Below are 9,279 nucleotides of genomic sequence, written 5' to 3' on the forward strand. Positions count from 1 at the left end.
AAAGAAAAAAACAAAACAAAACTAAACTAAATTTGCCAGTCCATGGACATGGTATGTATCTCAGCGTTTAGTTATGTCTTCATCAGTGTTTGTATTCTACACACAGTTAAGATTGCGTATACATCACACTTTTCCAGTGCGGTTAGAAACGGTGGCTTTGGCTGGAGGTAGGTGATCTTGTCCCTGCTCAGCCTTCTGTCCCTTGCAGTGTACTTAGCAAACTTTTTTGGTTTCTAAAAATAAATGACTCTATTCATACATAAATAACAACAGCGTTTTTCTAAAACTAAATACCAGGCTCTTCATTTTTTTTTTCTGTCTATACACCTCCTGTTGGCCTAGTTCTTGATGTACCAGCGTGTTTTAATAGAACTGATTTTCGTACATTGGTTTTGTTTATGTGTCCTTAATTTTATTAGCCTTCTTATTAGTTTGAGTAGTTTTTTTTTGTAGGTTTAAAAAAAATTTTATGAAGACACTCATTTTATCTCCTCATAGAGGTATTTCATTTCTTCTTTTTAAATGTGTATGCCTTTTGTTTACTTTCCTGCCTCACTACAGTCTAGTACAGTGTTTAAAAGGAGACTAGACACCCTTGCCTGCTTCTAATTTTAGGAGGAAAGTATTCATTCCATCACTATTTGATTTTTTTTTAGATAGTGTGTGTGTGTGTGTGTGTGTGTGTGTGTGTGTGTGTGTGTGTGTGTGAAGCAGTCTGTAGCTGGCCTTGCATTCTTTATAGTCCTTCCGCCTCAGCCTCTCAAGTGCTGAGATTACAGGTGTGAGTCACCATGTCCAGCTTGCAAGAGTTTTTAAAGATCAGGAGTGGACACTGGCTAATGTCCTTTGGGGTTTGAGCTGATGAGTGTCATTAGGGTTCTTTACAGAACCCTACATGGGCAACACCCCTGAAGAAAAAATAGCTCTAAAATGAATTTCCTGTAGACAAAAAAATAGTTTGATTTTCTTACCCGAAGAGAATCTTTGCCTTTCAATCGATATATTTAGACTACTTACATTTGCAGTGATAGTTAATACAGTGCATTTAAACCTACCAGCTTGTCCAGTCTTTCTGTCGGCTCCCTGGTCCCCTTTCTCTGTCTGTGCCGGTCTCCTTTTGTATTAACTGTGTTTTGGTTTAGACTCACTATTGGCTTACACCATTGACCATTTTCAGTGGTTATCTTAGGTTTAACAAGTACAGGACTTTAGTGCAGAAGGGTCTACCTCGATAATATTATGTTGAACTAAACACAGCACCGACACCACTCAGCAGTGTGCCCCTTGCACGCTTTGTGACACTCCTGTTGTTCGTTTTCCTCTCGCCTGTGCACAACACCATGACTGCTATTTTTGCTCTAACCAGACATTGGCACACAGTGGCCTTTGGACCAAATGGAAACTGCTTCCCGTTTTTTTTTTTTTTTTGTTTTTGAAAACAGTTGGCAGTTACTCTCAATGGTTTACACGTCATCTGCGCCAAGCATGGGCCATAGTGACCACCATGGCGAAGGAGCTGCTGCAAGGTTCGTACGACCCGAAGACCTAAAATGCTCTAAAGCCCGCTTAGACAACTGTCTTTTCAGTAATTAAACGGTAGTTGTGTTTTTAGCCACCTTTATTCCATTCTTAGCAATCTTTTCTTTTTTTTCTTTTTCTTTTTAGGTAGATAACCAAGTTTCTGGTTTATATCCCATTCTTTCACACACACACACACACACACACACACACACACACACACACACACACCCGCCCCACATCATCATCATCATCATCACCACCACCATGCACTTACTTGCTTGGCAATAACCACAGTCAGCTTTTGTTTGCTTTGTTTTTGAGTCTGGCCTTTCCATATGGTTCCATGGCCTTTTCACCCCTCACATCAACTCAGGGTCCACCACCCATAAAGCAGTTTCATCCCGTGTCTCCCTCCAGCCCCTGACAACTTCTAGTCCACTGTCTCTGTGGACTCACTTGTTCCGAGTGTTTCAGATCAATGGGGTTATGTAGTATGTTCAAGTTTGTGCCTGGCTTTTTTTTTTCCTGGAGCTGAGAATCGAACCCAGGGCCTTGTGCTTGCTAGGCAAGCACTCTACCATTGAGTTAAATCCCCAGTCCCACCTGGCTTCTTTTACTCGGCTCTGTATTTTCAATATTTACTCATCGCTTTTTAAGTTATTTTTTGAGAGAGGATGTGAGAGAGAGAGAGAGAACATTTGAATGGGAAGGGACCAAAGGACGACTCCCAGGAGTCTGTTCTCTCCTTCCAGCAGGTGGGTCCTGGGGATCCAACCCACGTTGTTGAGCTTTGTGGCAAGGGCCTTTACCAGGTGAGCCGTCTTGCCAGCCTGGGATTCGTTCATCTTGAACTGTGGGTACTTCATTCCTTTCGTAGCTAAGTAATATTCCATGCACGGTGGTGCCACATCCGGTGACGTTATTTGTTAGCTGATTTCACCTTCTGGCTGTTGGATACAGTTCTGAGTTGAACATCTGTATGCAAGCATTGGTTTGGGTTAGGTCCCTATTTTCAGTTCTGTTGATTACACCTAAGGGTACAACTGCTGAGTGTGTTTGTTAGTCAGGGTTCTCTAGAGGAACAGAACTAACAGGATGAATATATATATATATATATATATATGATTTACTAATATGGTTTATTAAATAAGCTTATGCTGAAATAGTAACAACAACTGACTCACACCTGAGAGCTGAGAGTCTTAGTCACTCAGTCCCTGAGGCTGGGAGCCTGAGCAGTAACATGGTCCCACAGTAACTGTCTCTCACTATGGAGGTGGACAACCTGGCAGTCGCTCAGTCCACAAGGCTGGTTCCTTAGCAGTCTCAAGCTGGTGCCTAGAAGGTTCCTGGAGAGCTGCTGGCCCTTAGTCCATAATGAAAGCCTGGGCACGAGGGTTCAGACAGTGCCGAAGGACTCGGCAGCAGCAACCGCGGAACAATCAGCTTGGCAGCAAGGGAGAAGGACGAGGGAGCAACAGGCGAGTGGCCTTCCTTCTGTCACGCTCTTTTGTCTGAACTGCTACCAGGAGGTGCCACCCATAGTCAGGGCACATCAATTAAGGCTCTTCTGGTGAGCTTCTCTACTTGGGTGACTCTTATTTGTGGCAAGTTGACATTAAAACCAACCGTAATACTCCATCATATGAGAATCTGTTGCCACCTTTTTGGGCTTGAGACAGGGTTTTCCTGTGTAGCCCTGGCTGCCCTGGAACTCACTCTGTAGACCAGGCTGGCCTCAAACTCACTGAGATCCACCTGCTCCTGCCTCCCGACTGCTGGGATTAAAGGCGTGCACCACCATGCCCAGCTTCTGATGCTAACTTTTTGAGGAACTAGCAAATTAATTTCCATAGAAGGCACGCCATATTGCGTTTCCACGAGCAGTGTGTGGGAGTTCTGGTTTGTCTGTATCTGCATCAATACTTGTTCATTTCTCAGGGTGGCGGGGGGGGGGTTGTTTTGGTTTTTGAAACAAGATCTTACCATGTAGCCCTGGCTGGCCTGGATCTCATAGAGACCTGTCTGCCTCTGCCTCCCCAGTGCTGGGATTAAAGGCGTGCGCCACTGCACACTGCTGCTTTCTGAACATTTTTTTTGTTAAATGATGACCAATGTAGTAAATGTGACACATCATCTCTTTGTGGTTTTGGTCTGCACTTCCTTAGTGACTTATATGACTGAGTATCTTTCCATGAGAAGTGTTGGCCATTTGTATATATTCTCTGGAGAAATGTCTACTTAATTTTTTGTGTGTGTTTTAAATCTAAATTGTTTGTCCTTTTGTTAATGAGTTGTAGATTACAGCTTTCATTCATATACGAGTGTGTGTGTGTGTGTGTGTGTGTGTGTGTGTGTGTGTGTCCATTCTGTGCACAGCCTTGTTCAGCATGTGATTGGCAAGTTTTTTCTTCCATTCCCCACATCATCTTTTCATTCTCTTGACATTGTCCTCTGCTGCCCCAAAATGTTCAGTTTTGACAAAGTCCAGTTTATCCAATTTTTCCTAGATTGCCTGTGTTTTGAGTGACAGGGCTAAGAAACCACATTTCTTAGTTGGGTGATGAATGTCACCCCTGAACTTTATTCATTTATTTTATTTATTTGTATTTTATGTATAAGAACTCTGCATGTATCCCTGTATGCCAGAAGAGGGTATCAGATTCTCTTACAGATGGTTGTGAGCCACCATGTGGTTGCTGGGGATTGAACTCAGGACCTCTGGAAGAGTGGCCAGTCCTCTTAACCCCTGAGCCATATCTCCAGCCCCCCCTGAACTTTATTCTAAGAGTTTTAATTTTTTGCCTTTGATTTGCTTCATCTTTGGTTAATTTTTACCTATGGTGTGAAGGAGGGTACATATTTGTTCTTTGGACACTGACACCCAGTTTGCTCTGTAGATTTGTTGAAAGAAATAAATACTCTTCCCCCACTGAATGGTCTCACCACTCCTGTGAGGGTTTTCATCCCAGTGCCTGGCTTTGTTCTATTGATCTGAGTCTACTCTCAGGCTAGTGCCATACTGCTTCGATTCCAACAGGTTTGTAATAAGTTTTTGAAACTGAGACGTGTGACTCCTCCAACCTAGTTCTTCTTTTCAAAATGGTTTAACCATTTTATGTCCCTTAAAATTCTATGTGAATTTCAGTCGGCCTTTCTATTTCAGCAGAAAAATGACTGTTGGACTTTGGGTAGGAATTTCATTGACACTCAGTTTGCCATCTTGACAATATGATTGTCTTCCAACGAAATCTTTTTTTTTTTTTTGGTTTTCGAGACAGGGTTTCTCTGTGTAGCTTTGCGCCCTTCCTGGGACTCACTGGGTAGTCCAGGCTGGCCTCGAACTCACAGAGATCCGCCTGGCTCTGCCTCCCAACGAAATCTTTTCATTGAGGTCTTCTGAACTTCAGGGGCACTTCATGATTCAGTGTGTAAGTCCTGCAGTTCCTTGGTTACATTTATTTCCAAATGAAAATAATTTAGTTACACTTATTTATTTGCGTGTGTGTGTGTGTGTGTGTGTGTGTGTGTGTGTGTGTGTGTGTGTTGGTGCATGCATGTGTGGAAGTTAAAGGACAACTTGAGTCAGTGCTTTCGGTCCACTGTGTAGGACTTGGGAATCAAACATAGGTCATCAGGCTTGGCAGCAAGCACCTTTATCCAACAAGCCATCTTACCAGACCCATTTGAAGTTAAGTTTTGATGCTATTATAAACTGTGTGCTAGAGAGACAGATGGCTCCATGGTTAAGAGAGCTTCGCAAAAGACCTGAGCTCAGTTCCCAGCACCCATGTCAGGTGGCTCATAACCACCTGTAACTCCAGCTCCAGGAGGATCCAATGCCTCTGGCCTCTGTGGGCACTACACTTGTGTACACAGGTCTACACACATGCACATAACTAAAAATAAAACAAATATTAAAATTCAAATTGCCTTATTTTCCTTTTTTATCATTGCTAGTATACAGACTTACAGCTTAGTTTTGAGAGCTTTGGTAAATTCATCCATTATATTTAAAGTTTATTTTTGTGGCTTCTTTAGAATATGTGTGTGTGTGTGTGTGTGTGTGTGTGTGTGTGTGTGTGTGTGTTTCATGTTATCTACAAATAGAGACGATTTTACTTTCTCCTTTTTCATTTAGAGTTCTTCTGTCTCTTTTCCTTCATGGTTACTCTAGCTAAGATTTCCCACTCAAAAAAAAAAAAAAAAAGATTTCCCACTCAGTGTTGAATAGAAGTAAAAGAAGGACTCAGCCATGATCTAGGGGGAAAAGCTATCTGTCCAGCCACGGGACAAGCTGTGCCTTTACATCCGAGCCCCAAGTCACACTGAGGGTGTTCCCTTTTGCTCCATCTTTGTTGAAATTTTTAAAATCTTGAATTCACTTTGAATTTTGTCAAGGATTCTTTTTCTACCCCTGGGGATGCTCATGTGGGATTGTGTGTTCAATCTGTCAATGTGGTGTGGCTACATTGAGTTTTCACATTCTGAGTGAGCTTTGTATTCTGGTCCAAATGCTACTTAGCCATGGCATGTTTTGTGTGGTGTGTTAGCTGGCATAGTATTTGTTATTGGATTTGATTTGCTAGTATTTTCTTGGTGATTTTTGCATCTATATTCTGCATATACACTGCATATACACATTTGTGCTCCCCCCAAACACACACTTCCCCTCTCCCTATTTTTTTTTTTCAGATAGAGTCTCATTATGTAGCCCAGGCTGGCCTTGCAATTGCGACAATCCTCCTGCTTCTTCTCTTTCCTGAGTTCCGGCATCACAAGCATGAGCCTCCACACTCAACATGTAATTTTTATTTTCTTGCATTTTTTTTGACTAACATTTTCCTGGGAAACATCTATACATACATAAATGCACATCTAATTATCAAGGAACAATGATCATTTTCTTGGGTCAGTGTTACACTGAGATGATTTTCAGTTTCAAGATACAAGTTTATAACCATATTACTTAGAGATAAGGCAGGAAATCGTAAAAGAAAAAAAAAACCTAAAACACACAAAACTGACTGTCTTTAAAAGGTGAGGGGTGGTGGTGGTGGTGGTGGCGGCGGCGGCGGCGGCGGCGGCGGTGGCGGCGGCGGCGCACGCCTTTAATCCCAGCACTTGGGAGGCAGAACCAGGCGGATCTCTGTGAGTTCGAGGCCAGCCTGGTCTACAAAGTGAGTTCCAAGAAAGGCGCAAAGCTACACAGAGAAACCCTGTCTCGAAAAACAAAAAAAAAAAGGTGAGGGGTGTCCTGAGGTGGGGGCTCAGTCAGGAAAGTGCTTGCCACAAAGCATGAGGATCTGAGTTCGGATCCCCCGCACCCATGTAAAAGCCAGGCCGTGTGACTCATACCTGTAATCTCAGCAGTGGAGAGGCAAAGGTATAAGGATCCCTGGGGCTTTCTGGTCAGCTAGTCTAACCAATAATGTGAAGAGACACTGAGGCACATGAAGAGACACTGAGGCAGATACTCAGAATTGACCTCTGGCCTTCACTCACACCATATCCACACCCATGTACTGGCACACATACGTATACTCATGCTTACAAACATGAACACACATTTTACAGCTTCTTGAAACATGGGTCACATGTCCTGTAACTGAATCTGGAAGTAAAACAGAATTTGTCATGTTTTCTAAATGTGTAACAAACAAAATTAATTTAAATTAAATGGATAAGGAATCTGGGGTATTTCTGGCAGGGCTCTCCCATGTTGTATCTCATGATTTCACCACAGCCTTGACTCTGAAGCACGCACACTCTGCACAGTGTGACATCACATCACACAAGCCCACAGCTACTACCTGAAGCAACATGGCTCAGATTCAGGATGACTGTAGATTAAAGGATTCAGTATTTTTATCTTACACAGAAAACATTCTATTCTTATAGAATGATAATGCTTTAATTATGCAAAAGCAATTTTAAATGTCTTCCTGTCATTCCTCATCATGTAGGTATAAATTCATACATCTAGAATTATATTGTTATAATGTTTAATTTTGAACATTTTCTATGTAAGTTGTTCATATATATATATTTCAGAAGTGAACATTAAATGAATTTTGGTTTGGGGTTAGTACAGAATGTTCCAACCATTTCTCAAGTGGCCATTTTTTACTATGTATTTATGTGAAGTATTCTCAGCAATGACAATTACAAAATCAAAACATTAATCAATAATAAAAAAAAGTTGACGAAACTTTATGTACTTTGGTGTCAAAATTCAGCTAAGATTTAGTTTAATATATTACCTGAAAATGAAAAACAAACAAACAAAAATACAAACACAGACACACCATATATCACACAAACAAAAAGAAAGGGGCAAGGGGATGCTCTTCTCAAATGGAAGTGTAGAAGAACAGTTAGATTTCTTGTATATATATTTAAAAAAAAATCACAGAACGTTCTTACACCCTTACCGCCTTGGTAGCTGTGTGACCGTGAACAAGCTTGAAGGCATTTGACCTCTCTGAACTCGGGTTCTTCATCTGCAGAGTAAGAATGGTAACAGTGCATATCACCGAGGACTTGGAGACCCACAGACGCTGGTTCTCCTGTTTTCTCTATCTTCAGCACAGAAGAGACCCACAGACCCTGGGTCTCCTGTTTTCTCTATCATCAGCACAGAAGAGACCCACAGACCCTGGGTCTCCTGTTTTCTCTATCATCAGCACAGAAGAGACCCACAGACCCTGGGTCTCCTGTTTTCTCTAGCAGCACAGATGCACACATCAAACAACCTCTCCGTTCCGTGCAGACACCAGCTTGTCTTTTCATTTCTGCTTGCTGCTGACACCATCTACTTGGAGAGAGCTCAGTTCTAGGCTTAGGGACTCAGTCTCCACTTTACCCGCTTCTTGATTAGAGGTACTATAACCTCCTCCATGGATGTCCTTCATTCACTAGAGCAACTCATGGAACTCTGGGAAACACATTTATTGACTTGTTATACGGGATATGACAAAGGACTAGAGACCACCCCCACCCCCACCCTCAGACGAATATTTGAGGTAAGGGGCCATGTTCTCCTCTAGGAACCTCTACTTTAACCAGAAACTTCTAGTCCTTCAGGCAACAAGACTCCATCCTGAAGCCACCTAAGAGCTGCCAGCTGCCGGTCAACTCAATGGTTTGTAAAAGGTACAGCCTTGATGGGCACAAAGATTGTAGGGATTGAGTGTCAGCAAATGCATGCTCGTAATATCATTACCAGAGTCCTAGGTAACCAGGACAAATGTCAACAAATCAGGGTCTGACCACTGGCCCTAGAAATCAAATAGAAAAAGCAATGGCTGAAGGTGGTAAAGGAATTGGAGCATCTGTGGGCTTGTCTTCTGGGGAAGAGTCTGGGTTTAAATACAAGAAGACCTGGCACAGGGGGCAGGGTTCCTGCTGGTGGGGCACTGCTGTCGGATCAATGACGTCTCTGGTTTTGTCCTACCAGTTGGCCCCCAATGAGTCATTCTCGGCTCTGACGACTTGAGAGGACATTTGGTTCCTACTTAGGAGTAACCTCATTTCTTCTCCTGAGGTGACCACTACCACTAAGGGGAGTGGGGGACAATCTCATCATGGGGTGATTGTCTGCTATTTCCAGAACCCAGCATGACTTTGGTTTAGGGCAATTAATGGAAACTTCTAGTCGCTTCTGTAGAGACTGGATACCGTCAAATCCCAGCTCCTCAGTTATCCTTATCTTGATGCTTACAGCCCGGAAGGTAGATGAGAAAGGTCAGAAGAATT

This window comes from Peromyscus eremicus, chromosome 19, assembly GCF_949786415.1.
Source record: "Peromyscus eremicus chromosome 19, PerEre_H2_v1, whole genome shotgun sequence".
Classification (NCBI taxonomy): domain Eukaryota; kingdom Metazoa; phylum Chordata; class Mammalia; order Rodentia; family Cricetidae; genus Peromyscus; species Peromyscus eremicus.